General features: G+C 38.2%; 1 long non-coding RNA gene across 1 annotated transcript; it reads right to left on the bottom strand.

The window, feature by feature from the left end:
* Window positions 1-10,640: 10,640 nt before the first annotated feature.
* LOC117274616 (uncharacterized) lies at window positions 10,641-12,932 on the bottom strand. Its single transcript, XR_011408682.1, has 2 exons — window positions 12,385-12,932; window positions 10,641-10,955 (listed from the first exon to the last, which is right to left on the bottom strand). It is a non-coding gene; the product is annotated as an uncharacterized lncRNA (long non-coding RNA).
* Window positions 12,933-13,656: the final 724 nt, after the last annotated feature.

Genomic DNA, 13,656 nt, shown 5'->3' with positions numbered 1-13,656 from the left:
AGGTCGGAGGTTCAATATGAACCAGAACATATTTTTGGCAAATAATTGAAGAGCCTCTTGTTAAAAATTGTAATTAAGTAGAATTGAACTCAAGACCTCTTCTAACTTAAGACTTCACAAAACTAATGTACTAAGATTATTACTTATTTAGAAATATGATAATTAACGTTATTTATTTTACACTCTTATATAAAATATTGTATACGGGTAAAATCAAGCTCGATATTCGATCGAGATTTCGAACTCCCTAATTAGGCTAGGGTCTAAATATCTGTGATCGGGTGAAGTCGAGCTCGAAGATTGATCTGATGCCAAACACCATCGGCCAAGATCGACACATGGTGATTATGATCGAACCCAAAGCATTGTCAAAGTTAGCCATTGAAACCATCAAATATGCCCTCGAGTTTATCGAAAGTATAACCGGTCCTGTTTCCAACGTCCTCGAAGAAAGTTTTGCCAACTCATCCGACAGGGGTCTGTAATTCTCGGCATTAACTAGTCATTATGGCAGAAATCACGAAAAAAGGGAACCAACGGTCCTTTTGCCTTTTATAGAATAATAAAATAATATCTTAAAAGGTAGATCTCCCCTAATATATAAAGGGGACTTGACAATTCATTAGGGACATTGTAACATATACTGATAAGCAATACATTCTTTAAGATCTTACTCTTTGATATTTTGGTGCCAAATAAAGTGCATTCAATTCAAGAGTGGCTTGTTTTCCTAAACTGAAATCATCCAACTCACGAGGTTTATGGTTAATCTATCATTATTTATTTCAATTGCAATCTAATTTATCGCTTTGTATCAAGTTAATCCGCGTGTCCTTATAACCACTAATAAATTCAATTATTGTCCGATTTTGAGGATAAACAGTATAGCGCCCACCGTGAGGCTAAGGATAATAGTGGTTATTTGATACAAATCTTCATAACATACACTACTTTACACTTGCTCTTTGAAGTATCTTTGATTTCAAGTTAAAAATGTCAAACTCTTAATTAGCACCCCTACATATCGACAACGAATCCGGTCATCAGGGTGAGAATAACAACATAGCGCCCGGTAACGTAGGGCCACCCGCTGGTCCCGTAGAAATTTCGATCGCAGATTCGGTTGATGTTAATTCACATGTGGCAATCGACGCCAACTTGCCTACCGACCCCGAAAATAGCATCTGTGGTGGGGGCCGATCGATAGCTCAAAACACATAAAATAATGAAGAAGACAGGATCAGCCTACGGATAATCTTCGAAATGCTGCAAGCTCAACAAGTGGCGATAGCTCAGCTGCAGAGCCAAAGCCAGACGCCGAGCAGGGTTGAACCCGATCCGCCCCGTGAAGTCACCCGTAGAGATGAACCGGTCATAGTAAGGTCAAATGAACAAGAATCAGGAACTATCCCCGAAATTATAAAGATGCTCGAGGAGCTGACAAAGCGGATAGAATCAGGGAAAAAGAAAATCGAAGCGAACAACAAAAAGGTGGAAACCTATAATTCCAGGTAGATCAAATCCCAGGAGCACCTCCGATATTGAAAGGGCTGGATTCCAGGAAGTTCGTGCAAAAACCTTTTTCTCCGAGCGCGGCTCCAAAGCCAATCCCCAAGAAATTTCGTATGCCCGAAATACCTAAGTATAACGGAACCAAGAGAAAGCACAACTCCTTCGTGAAAGCACAACTCTAGGAGACCCTATCAAAATGAGCTATGACATGGTATCACAACTTACCTCCTAATTCTATTGATTTATTTGCCATGCTTGCAGACTCCTTCGTGAAAGCACATGCTGGTGCCATCAAGGTCGAAACCAGGAAATCAGACCTTTTCAAAGTTAAACAGAAGGATAACGAGATGCTTAGAGAATTCGTGTCCCGTTTTCAAATGGAACGAATGGATCTGCCGCCAGTCGCTGATGATTGGGCTATTCAAGCTTTCACTCAGGGACTAAATAATCGGAGCTCGGTGGCTTCACACCAACTAAAGCTGGATCTGATAGAATACCATGCCGTTACCTGGGCAGATGTACATAACCGGTATCAATCAAAAATCAAAGTCGAAGATGACCAACTCGGGGCCCCTTCGGAGTCTGTTTATCCCGTCAGAACCCTCGATAGAGTCAAGAGAGACATCGATCGTGAACCAAGATCAAATAGGGATCGATATCTACTATATAATGGAGATCGGAGGATCAGTGGGTCTGGGTGAAACCCCGTAAGAAACAAAAGGAGAAATGATCAAGGTCAAAGCAACTGGGGGCTCATGACCAAAAATAGCTTCGACGGGTCCATCGGGCCTAAAGAAGCGATGGGGCTATCGGAATAACCCCTTAATGTCGATGCTGCCGCCATCGTATCAGCTATCGGGCGCATCAATGATACCAAGTGGCCTCGACCTCTACAATCCGATTCAGCTCAAAGGGACCCTAACTAGATGTGCAAATATCATGTCACTCAGGGTCATAGAATTGTCGACAACTGAGAGAAGAAGTAGTCCGTTTATTCAACAATGGGCACCTTTGAGAATTCTTGAGCGACCGAGCCAAGAACCACTTTAGAAACAGGGATTCTAACAAACAGACAGGACAAAAAGATACCGAACCTCAACACGTCATAAATATAATCATCGGTGGAGTTGATATCCCACAAGGACCGATGTTAAAACGCACCAAAGTATCCATCACTAAGGAGAAACGAACTCGAGACTACGTACCAGAAGGAATTTTATCTTTCAGCGATGAGGATGCGGAAGGGATCATACAGCCTCATAATCTGTTTTTGATTAATCCGGGTAGCTCGACCAACATCATTCGGTCGAGGGTCGTGAAACAGCTCGGTCTACGAAACAAAGTCGTGCCTACAGTTCGAATTCTAAACGAGTTCAACATGGCATGTGAAACTATAAATGGGGAGATAACGTTACCGGTCAATATCACTGGTACCATATGAGAGGCCAAGTTTTATGTGATTGAAGGAGACATGAGGTACAATGCTCTTCTCGGAAGGCCGTGGATCCACAACATGAGGGCAGTACCCTCAACTCTTCACCAAGTGTTAAAATTCCTAACTCCGGAAGGGATTAAGACAGTCTACGAGGAACAACCGGCCGCAAAAGAGATGTTTGCAGTCGAAGAAGTGATTCCAATATCAATACTTACAACATAGAAGGAACCAAATTCGGGTGCAAACCAAGAGAACAAATAGCAGTCACCGACACTGGCCACGACCCAATTGGATAAGCAGGGGACTTATGAAGATGATGATTACGGGGTCCTCCCGATCTTTTATAATCCCCGATGACTCCGGCGCAACCAAATCAATGGTCGAAGAACTGGAACAGGTTATATTGGTCGAGCATCTGCCCGATCGGAAGGTATACCTAGGCACGGGGTTAACTACCGAGCTCAGGAAAAAACTTATTCAATTCCTTGTAACTAATATAGATTGTTTCGCTTGGTCTTATCTTGATATGATAGGGATCCCACCGGAGATAACCACTCACAAACTGATCCTGGACCCGAAAATCAATCCGGTCAAGAAGAAGAGGAGGCCCCAATCCGAGGTCAAACATGCTTTCATCAAGGACGAGGTATCTAAACTCCTTAAAATAGGGTCCATTCGGTGTAATGACCCGGCCAGTCATTTTAAGTATTATAGCCCTGTTTCCCCATTTACTACTAAATTTATGCTTTACAGTTGTTATGTGACTTGCCGGGGCAATTGGTTTGGGTCCGGTGAGGTTTTGGAATAAATTGGTACACATAGTTCCAAGATATAAAGTTTAAGTTGAAATAGTGATTGAATGTCGACTTATGTGTAAACGACCCCGAAATAGAGTTTTGATGATTCCAAAGGCTCCGTATGGTAATTTTGGACTACAGAGCGTGTCCGAAAAATTATTTGGAAGCCCGTAGTTAAATTAGGCTTGAAATGGCTAAAATAAAAACTTAAGTTTGGAAGTTTGACCGGGGTGTTGACTTTTTGATATCAGGGTTAGAATCCGATTCTGAAAATTTGAATAGGTCAGTTATGTCATTTATGACTTGTGTGCCAAATTTGAGGTCAATCGGACTTGATTTGGTAGGTTTCGACATCGAATGTAGAAGTTAGAATTTCTTAGTTTCATTAGGCTTGAATTGAGATATGATTCGTGTTTTTAGCATTGGTTGATGTGATTTGAGACTTCGACTAACTTCGTATGATGTTTTAGGACTTGTTTGTGTATTTGGTTGAGGTCCCGGGGGCCTTGGGTGAGTTTCGGATAGTTAACGGATCGAAATTTAAACTTTAAAAACATAGCTGGAAACTTTCTGTCATCTGATGCAATCGCTCCGCAGGTGCGAGCGTGGGAGCGCAGAAGCAGAAAAGGGAGAATGGAGCAGTGGCCGCAGGTGCGGGAGAAAAATTCTGCATCTGCGGTCGCGCAGATGCGAACGAAGGATCGCATGTGCGCTTGGGATCGCAGAAGCGGACTCCTTGTCCGTAGAAGCAAAGGTTGTCACAAAAGCGAGAGATTTACTGCAAAAGCGGAACCGCAGATGCGGTTAAAAATTTCGTAAAAGTGGAAGCTCTGGGTAGTATACAAAAACAGAGGGTATCGAGTTTTTATCATTTTTGGTAATTTCCAACACGGTTTTGGGGCGATTTTCAGAGAGAATTCATGGGAAAACTTAAGCTAATTCACTTGTGATCATTGTTAGTCAATAATATTGGATTATAATTGAGTATTTCGATTAGATTACATATTTTTGAGGTGAAATTAGAGGATTTGGACCTAGAGATTTCAAAATAAGAATTTGAGATTTGGAGGTCGAGTTGATGTTGGAATTTGGTAAAATTAGTATGGTTGTACTCGTAATTGAATGGGCGTTCATATTTTGTAACTTTTGTCGGGTTCTAAGATGTGGGCTCCACAGACGATTTTTGAGTTAAATTTCAGGTTTTTATTGAAAAATCTGTATTTTCATATGGAATTAATTTCTATAATTTGTATTGACTGAATCGAATTAATTGTGACTAGATTCGAGCCGATCGGAGTCGGAAAAATCGAGGGAAAGGCATTCTTGTTGACTGATTAAGCTTGGCTTGAGGTAAGTGGCTTGTCTAACCTTGTGTGGGAGAAATTCCCTGAGGATTTGATACTATTGTAACATTTTGTGATATGTGAGAGTTGTGTACGCGAGGTGATGAGTGCGTGCACAGGCTAAATTTGGAAATATCGGTTCTTATTGAGTAGTCTTCTTTTAAATTCTTTAATTGAGTTGCTTAAGTAGATGTAGTGATCATGTTTAGTCTAGTATCACATGTCTACGTGCCCCAACTCTTACTTACAATATGTGCAACATGCTTAGCTGAATTACCTGCTTATTTGATTTGATTTAAATCTTTAATTGTGAGATTCTTGCTGTAAATTCATTGTTTCCTTCGGATATTTGTTGTATATTTACTTTGGGACTACGAGGCGGTTCCACGGGAGATCCCCTTATACTGCATATTTACTTTTGGGACTACGAGGCGGTTTCTCGGGAGATCTCATTGCACTGCATATTTACTTTTGGGACCACGAGGCGGTACCTCGGGAGCACCCCTCTTGTTTACCTCTATTTGCTGTGTTGCACATTTCTCAGTCATTTTGTTATATTATTAATTCATGTGTCTTACTTTTCTATTATTTCCAGTATGGCCTGACCTGACCTCGTCACTACTCTAACGAAATTAGGCTTGGCACTTACTGGGTACCGCTGTGATGTACTCATACTATACTTCTGCACATTCTTTTGTACAGATCCAAGTACTTCTTACCAGCCTAGATATTAGTGAGCTACCTGTGTGCGGAGACTTCAAGGTACATCTGCCAGCGTCCGCAGACCTCGGAGTCCCCCTCTATACTTATCATATTATTTTCCTTAGTAGACTCTGATGTATAGAGACATTAGCATATCTCATAGAGGCTTGTGACTTATTTCTACCGAGTTTTGAGAGATTGTAGTTCTTTGACTTGCAGTTTTCATTTATTACAACTATTGAGGTTTGCGTTTCAGACTCATATTATGTTATTTCACAATTTGTTAGGCTTACCTAGTCTTATAGACTAGGTGTCATCACGACATCCTATAGAGGGTGAATTAGGGTCGTGACATTCGGGAGGTTAAATACCCGGATTGGTTAGCAAACGTAGTGGCAGTCCTTAAAAAAGGGAATAAACTAAGAATGTGTGTAGATTACAATGATTTGAATAAAGCATGCTCCAAAGACTCTTTTCCTTGCCCAACATCGACCGTATGATCGATGCCACTGCCGGCCACGAGATCCGCAGTTTTCTCGATGCCTATTCCGGGTACAACCAAATACGGTTGGACCCAGGTGATCAGGAAAAAAACCTCATTCATCACTAAATACGGCACATACTGTTATAATGTAATGCCGTTTGGATTAAAAAATATTGTGCCACATATCAACGCTTAGTAAATCGGATGTTCGAAGAACTCTCAGAAAACTAAAAGGGAAGAAGTTTGAACTTAAGCTTTCAGAAAACAAGTAGATAATTGTGATGAAGTTTTCTCAAAACACAGGAGCAAATATTTGAATGTAAAAGTTCTAATGAATGAATGAAAATGGTATTTATAGTTCTCTCAAACGGCGGTTCGCTTCCTGTAGCGGCCGACCATCAACTGACACCCATTTAATGCCTTGAAGACTGGACCGATGGGACGTTCTCAACTGTTCTTATCACTTACGTCATGAATTTGTCGTCATGATAGATCAGAGTGAGAATTGGAAGCTCGTATCATTTCTCATCATTTACTCTCCAAAAAATAAGGGGATTTGACGCCACATTTTTTTCACTTACATCATGATATATCGAAGTGAGAATCAGAGGCTCATATCATTCCTCGTCATCTACTCTCCGAAGAAGGAGGGACTATCTGTATACGGATAAAATCAAGCTCGATATTCAATCGAGCTTCTGCACTCCCTGATTAGGCCAGGGTCAAAATATTTATGATCGGGCGAAGTCGAGCTCGAAGATCGATCTGACCCCAAAAACCATCGGCCAAGATCGGCACATGGTGATTATGATCAACCCAAAGCATTATCAAAGTTAGCCATCGAAACCATCAAATATGCCCTCGAGTTTACCGAAGGCATAAACGGTCATGTTTCCAACGTCCTCGAAGAAAGTTTTGCCAACTCATCCGACAGGGGTCCGTAATTCTCGCCATTAACCAATCATTATGGCAGAAAACACGAAAAAGGGAACCAATGGTCCTTTTGCCTTTTATAGAATAATAAAATAATATCTTAAAAGGTAGATCTCCCCTAATATATAAAGGGGACTTGACAATTCATTAGGGACATTGTAACATATACTGATAAGCAATACATTCTCTAAGTTCTTACTCTTTGATATTTTGGTGCCAAATAAAGTGCATTCAATTCAAGGGTGCTTGTTTTCCTAACCCGAAATCATCCAATTCACGAGGTTTATGGTTAATCTATCATTATTTATTTCAATTGCAATCTAATTTATCATTTTGTATTAAGTTAATTCACACGTCCTTATAACCACTAACAAATTCAATTGTTATTCGATTTTGAAGGTAAACAAATATAAATATCAATACCACTTACAAAATATTCAGCATATGCCCCTAATCCTTTACCTCATACTTTGAGATCCTCCTCCTCGGCGATCAAGGAGCAAGGCTACTCGCGATAGGCAACGCATTAAGCCGCCATCACTCGATCCTCTGTCTATCTTCATATTTATCTTTTTTTGTCATTGTTGGTTCCCTTTTTCTTTTTTGGGGTATAATATTCAATTCACCAATTTATACTTATTAAATTATTTTACGACCTAACTGGACAATAAGTCCGAGACAAAACGATTTAAATTATCAGTTTTTAATATAAAAATTATAAGAAGAAAAGGAGGCAATCGACCTTTGTGTATTATCTAAGGATATTAATAGGGTTAGTGCTTGAAAGTTCAGTGTATTACTAGTTTTTTTTTCTTTTTCCTCTCCCAAATTACGAGGATCTATAGTATTTAGTATTTGAAAGTTCATAGTGTTTTCACACTCCCCTCGAACCCAAGACCTAACGGTCGTATGTGGAGGTACTTTTACCAACTGAGCAACCCTCGTTTGTATTACTAATTTAAGAGTAGGTTTCGATGTAAACGTGTGATAAGGGTAATTCTCTTATATATCCTATTGCTTTTGGAAATTGACACTTCTTTTCTGTTCTTTTATGCTTTTTCTCTTGTATGCTTTAACTTATTCTTTACTTTTCTCTCCTTTGAAATGTGTGGTGTGTTTTTTGGAATGTGATTTTAGACTTCCCCACTAACTTTTAGCAAAAGATGGATGGATTTGTATAGTCCTGGCATATGGTCATCATTAAGACTGTAGAGGAAAAAGGGTTTTCCTTCATCTCTAAGGTACCAAAGCAATCAAAGTGTTGAAAATGAGGAAATTAATTCTCCAAACACTTTTAGTACTTTAAAATTAATTAAGTGTTATTTTGGCATTTTGTAAAAGACGATATCAAATCAATCCTAGTGGTTTTGTGCTTTTTCTCTCAACCAAGTGCAATATTTGCTCATATTACGTGATACCACGGTACATGCAACTTAACAAACTTAGATTTAAATTTCGTCGTGCGTTCAAACATTGTATAATATGCAAACTTTTGTGTGTTGCCTAGTGGAAGCTCCAAAAGCCTCCATTCTATCTAATTAGGTAAAGAAGAGAAGGGGCTGCATTCCACAAAGAGGCTTTCAAATATTGTCATTTTTCAGCCCCATGTTTTATCTCTAAAGTTGGACCAAAAAGGTGCATGTGACAATTAAATAAACTATCTTATACTAATCTTAAAAGTTAAAGTAGGCAATAACATGTTATCACTTTTTATTCCCAAAAGATATATGTTATGGATTGTTATGGAGTAAAGAGTTTTCAAATTAAAGTGACATATTTAAGTAGGGATTATTTTATTTACAGAGTCGCTACTTATAATTGATTTTTCGATGTTTCAAGTCATCTTTTATTTGAATTCTTAGTCAAAGGAATGTTTGACTCTATTTGTACTGTTCCGCGAAAGTAGGAGACCGAGTAAGAAATTCTGTTGATCGGGAAGAAGGTGTGAGGCACTCCCCGAATCACGTAGCATGATCGCTTTATTGACTACAACTTGGCTTGAATTAATTTTAGACAAAATATGTCTTATTTGGGTTTTCATGTTTTGCCAATATCCGCTTTTATTGCTTGATTACTAGAATTATCAAAGGATGTTTTGGATAATAAGATATCGTAACCACACTACACAAGCAAATGCATGATCGAGACGAAATTTATTAATTTTTGTCATAACCGCGCTACGCAAGCGAATCCGCAGTCATGACAAAGCACGTTATTACTTTTGGAAAAATTACTATATTTGAGAAAATTAATTTTTGAACTTATTAAATGTTAACTACCGCGCTACGCAAGCGAATACGCGGTTATAACATGGGATCAATTAAATTAGAAATTAATTAAAATTATTGGATATGGTGTGAGATTATTGAATGAAATATCACGCTACGCAAGCGAGTCCGTGAATGAAAAAGTTAAAGCGCGCCTACTAGTAGCCTAGCGTTTTAATTATTAAAAGTGATTGAGTTATTTTAAATAAATAAAAAGGGAATCTATTTTTATTTCATTGGAAATTAATTATGCAAACAACCAAGGTATTTAAAATTTGGGCCAACTTTTATCTATTTCAAGAATGGGCTACTTTAAAGATTTGGCTATTATAATGGCATTGGGCCACTCTCTTGACTTATGGGCTGCAGGCTCATTTGTGAATCTGTTGGTATTTGAGTTAATTATTCATGGTCTTAGAACAACACTTTGGGCCAAGCCTAACTAATTCAACTTTTCCCATAGCCCAGGAAAAAAATTCCAGCAGCTTAAATTGATGCTAGTGTTCATACAAAGGAAAGTATTTAAATTATTTATTTATAGAAAACAAGCCAAAAGCCGAATGAGTCACTTATTTTTTTTTACTGATTTGATCTTTTATGACATTTCCAGGAGATTAAAAATCAAAACACAAGAAGTTTTCATGTACGTACTTTTTATTTTTTCTAGGCAGAATGGCCTAAATGACACCTATACTTGTCCCACTTTATCATGCCGGCCTCCTAAGTTAATAATTTGCCAATTGAATACTTACACCTCTTCAAATCGTGTATAATAAACGCTTATGACACGAGATCGCAGTGTGTGTAATACATCTCTTACATGTAGGACGCCACATCAAGAAAATTAAACCACGTAGACTCCAGGTCATTTATTATGGCCATATAAAAAAATAAAACGGGAATTAATTATTATCCCCAAACCCAAAATTTCCCCTTATTTTACACTTGCCCGCTTAGTTAGGGCTTAGAAAGTATAAACTACTTTTGTCTCTCCTCTCTTCTCCGCCATCGTTGCATTTTTATGTCCAAAGCCCACTTAAATCCTGTCTGCTTCTGCTTTTGTCATAAAGAAGCGTTGTTGGTTTTTTTTTTTTTTTGGGAAAATAGAGGAGAATCAATGGCGGAACAGAGATTGAAAATAGAGGAAAATCAATGGCCGAACAGAGATTGAAAATGGAGGAAAATCAACGACGGAATAGAGATTGACAATGGAGGAAAATCAATGGCGGAACAGAGATTGAAAATGGAGGAAAATCAATGGCGGAACAAGGGTTGTTGGTTTTCACCTCCGAATTTCAAAATTTAACGGAAAAGAGCCTGTAGGTTTGCACTTAAGAAAATAACCTTCCAATTGAGGCTCAGATCTATAAGATTGAAGACAAGGCAAGAGATTGGAGACACCGCCATGGCTGCAAACACCGGTTGCATGTCGTCACCGTCCGGGTCGCCCCGCCAAGTTACGGCTCCGATTGTTCCCTTGCCCTAATCAATTTGCTCAGAGACAGAAGAAAAAATTATCATCATAGCCTCAGATTTTTGCTACAATTATTATTCATTCTTATTCTAATAATTTTTTTTTCCTATTTTAATTATTTCTAGTTCAAAATATTCATATTCACGCTCATTATCCAATTACACTCACTTTATCCATTTTAACTATTATTTTGTCACATATGCTTGGTCAACGGTCAAAGGGATTTAAATAATAGACTTTGATCCAACAATGGTTCCTCCAAATAAAGAAAAGAGAAAAAAACTAAAGAAGTCCAAAATCAAAAGATTTAAACACTTCACATGGAAAGAAACGCCACATTCTTAATAAAAGAGTAGCTAACATTGATTTTAGTTTGGACAACAGACTAACATATGCACCATGAATTTCTAGAACTTGAACGCCAACTTGCAGAGATTACATTCTTAATAAGTTTAACACACATGACCTTAGATTTTTTGTTTTGTTTGTTTAACTAAAATTTTGATGACAACAATTATTGTTGTATTTTTTAAAAGACAAGTTGCCTTGACACTAGAAACTTTAGTCATTTAATATGAGCATGAATATTTATTTAATCATTAAAAAAACTTGAAGTTCGGGAAATTAAGTAACAACTTGAGCCATGAAAAACTATACTATTTCACCCCAGGAACAAGCTCAACTTCAAAATATAAATAAGCACTTGATCATTATAAATAAAAGAACCAGACTACATATCAAATATTTACAAAGAAAAGTAAAATCAGTTTAACTTGCTAACAGTAAAAGTAGAATCTTTAAGCTATTTTCCCCCCCAAAGTTTCAGGTGAAATGACTGTCTGAAAACCTGTTGTGGCAGAAGCAAGGAGGAAAAAGGTCTTTTTCAGCCACCCTACTAGTAAAAAGTAAGCTACTAATGTACCCTATTTCACGATTGATTATCTAATATTCAGTTTTAAACCATCAGCATCAAACTAACTTGCTCAACATAAATCAAACTCAAACAAGAACTCAACTCACTAATTGAATTGACAAAGTAAACATAACTTGAGTCGTAACTAAACTAAGTACTCCAACTAACTAGATTAAACCAAATTAAAGTATGTGAACTAACACTGAACAACCGAACCATTGATTAGTAGTAACTGCTTAACTGACAAATCTTCAAAGGTGACATTAACAATGAACTAAGCGGCTAGCTAATTTCGATTTAGACTAGCATAACACATTGACAAGCGATATAATCGACCGACTAGGTCGGACAACAAGAATTCCAAATATAACTATACTAACACATGGAACGACATTCGAGCACTAATAATTAGTAAAGACTAGCAATTGAATGACAAAATTATAAAAGATACATTAAAACCCAAAGCATGGCATACTGGCCGAGAATAAGAAAAATAGAGCAAAAGGACGAGATTTGGTATTTACCACTACTCGAGGCAACGGTTCCGACCTTCGAGCACACTTTTCTTAATGATAGATGATGGTTCAGCCATCCTTGAAACCAAAGCCTTGGCACCATCATCGTATCACAAAGGAAAGAACGCTCAAGAGTCGGGGAGGAAAATTGGAGGAGGGTGTGGAAGTTCGGTGGTGGACGGAAGTTTCGTCGGAAAATGTTTATCGTATTTTCGGCTTGAGACCAACGTTAAACAATAGTCCTCCTCGAGCTTTGTCCGTGTATATAGGTGTTGGGGGTAAATATGGCTCAAATCTCACGAATTTAAGATGAAGAAAAAAGTGACAAGTTGGGCTTCTTAGATTTACTATTCATGAAATTTGAAGGATTTTTTTTAAGGATTTAGTTTGGACATATGAAAAGAATAGGTTGTGGAGATTATATGCTGAAATTTTGGGAGTGATTGGAGGTGGCCAGCCGGTGGTGGCGATTTTCGGCCAGTGGAGATGGGCGACAGTAGGGCGGAGACGGTAAGGAGAGAGGGGAGAGGTAGAGAGAGAGGAGAGCAAAGAAAATAAAGGGGAAATGAGGGCAAATGTTAGGCAATTGAGGCTTTAAATACCTGGGTTAGAGATTGACAAGGGATGTCTGATTAGATAAGATTGAATGGCTGAGATTGAATATCAACCTACTTATCAAAACGACTTAGTTTTGTGGCGTCCCGTTGGGGCCTTGAGCTCGGCGGGTCTGGTGCTTTGGGCCACTGATTTTAGTCCATGTTTTTACCACTTTTTGTGGGGAGAAGTGCATAGTTAGCCACTAATTAGAGATGTCTTTACTGTTTAGCCACTGTTTAAAATTTATTTACTCTTTAGCCAGTGCTTAATAAATTTTTATTCGTCCGGACGAAAATACCCATGTGCTAGACATGGTTGATGTATAAATCTTAAGGACATGATATCCTAAACTTCATAAATGTTGTGTATATATTAAGGACAAAGTGTCTTGTATTTGCACCTTCTGTTGTTAAACTTTATGACATCATGTCCTTAACTTCATATGTGGAGTGTAAATGTTAAGGACATGGCGTCCTTAATTTCATATGTGCAGTGTAAATGTTAAGGGCATAGTGTCCTCAACTTTATGAGTGTTGTGTAAATATTAAGGGCATAGTGTCCTAAAATTCATGAATGTTGTGTAAATATTAAGGATAAAGTATCTTGTATTTGCACCTTCCGTTGTTAAACTTTAGGACATCTTGTCCTTAACTTCATATGTGCAGTATAAATATTAAGGATATG

The sequence above is a fragment of the Nicotiana tomentosiformis genome, chromosome 6, assembly GCF_000390325.3.
Source record: "Nicotiana tomentosiformis chromosome 6, ASM39032v3, whole genome shotgun sequence".
NCBI lineage: Eukaryota > Viridiplantae > Streptophyta > Magnoliopsida > Solanales > Solanaceae > Nicotiana > Nicotiana tomentosiformis.
Note: the sequence above shows the minus strand (reverse complement) of the source record. Positions and strands in the feature narration are given on the sequence as shown.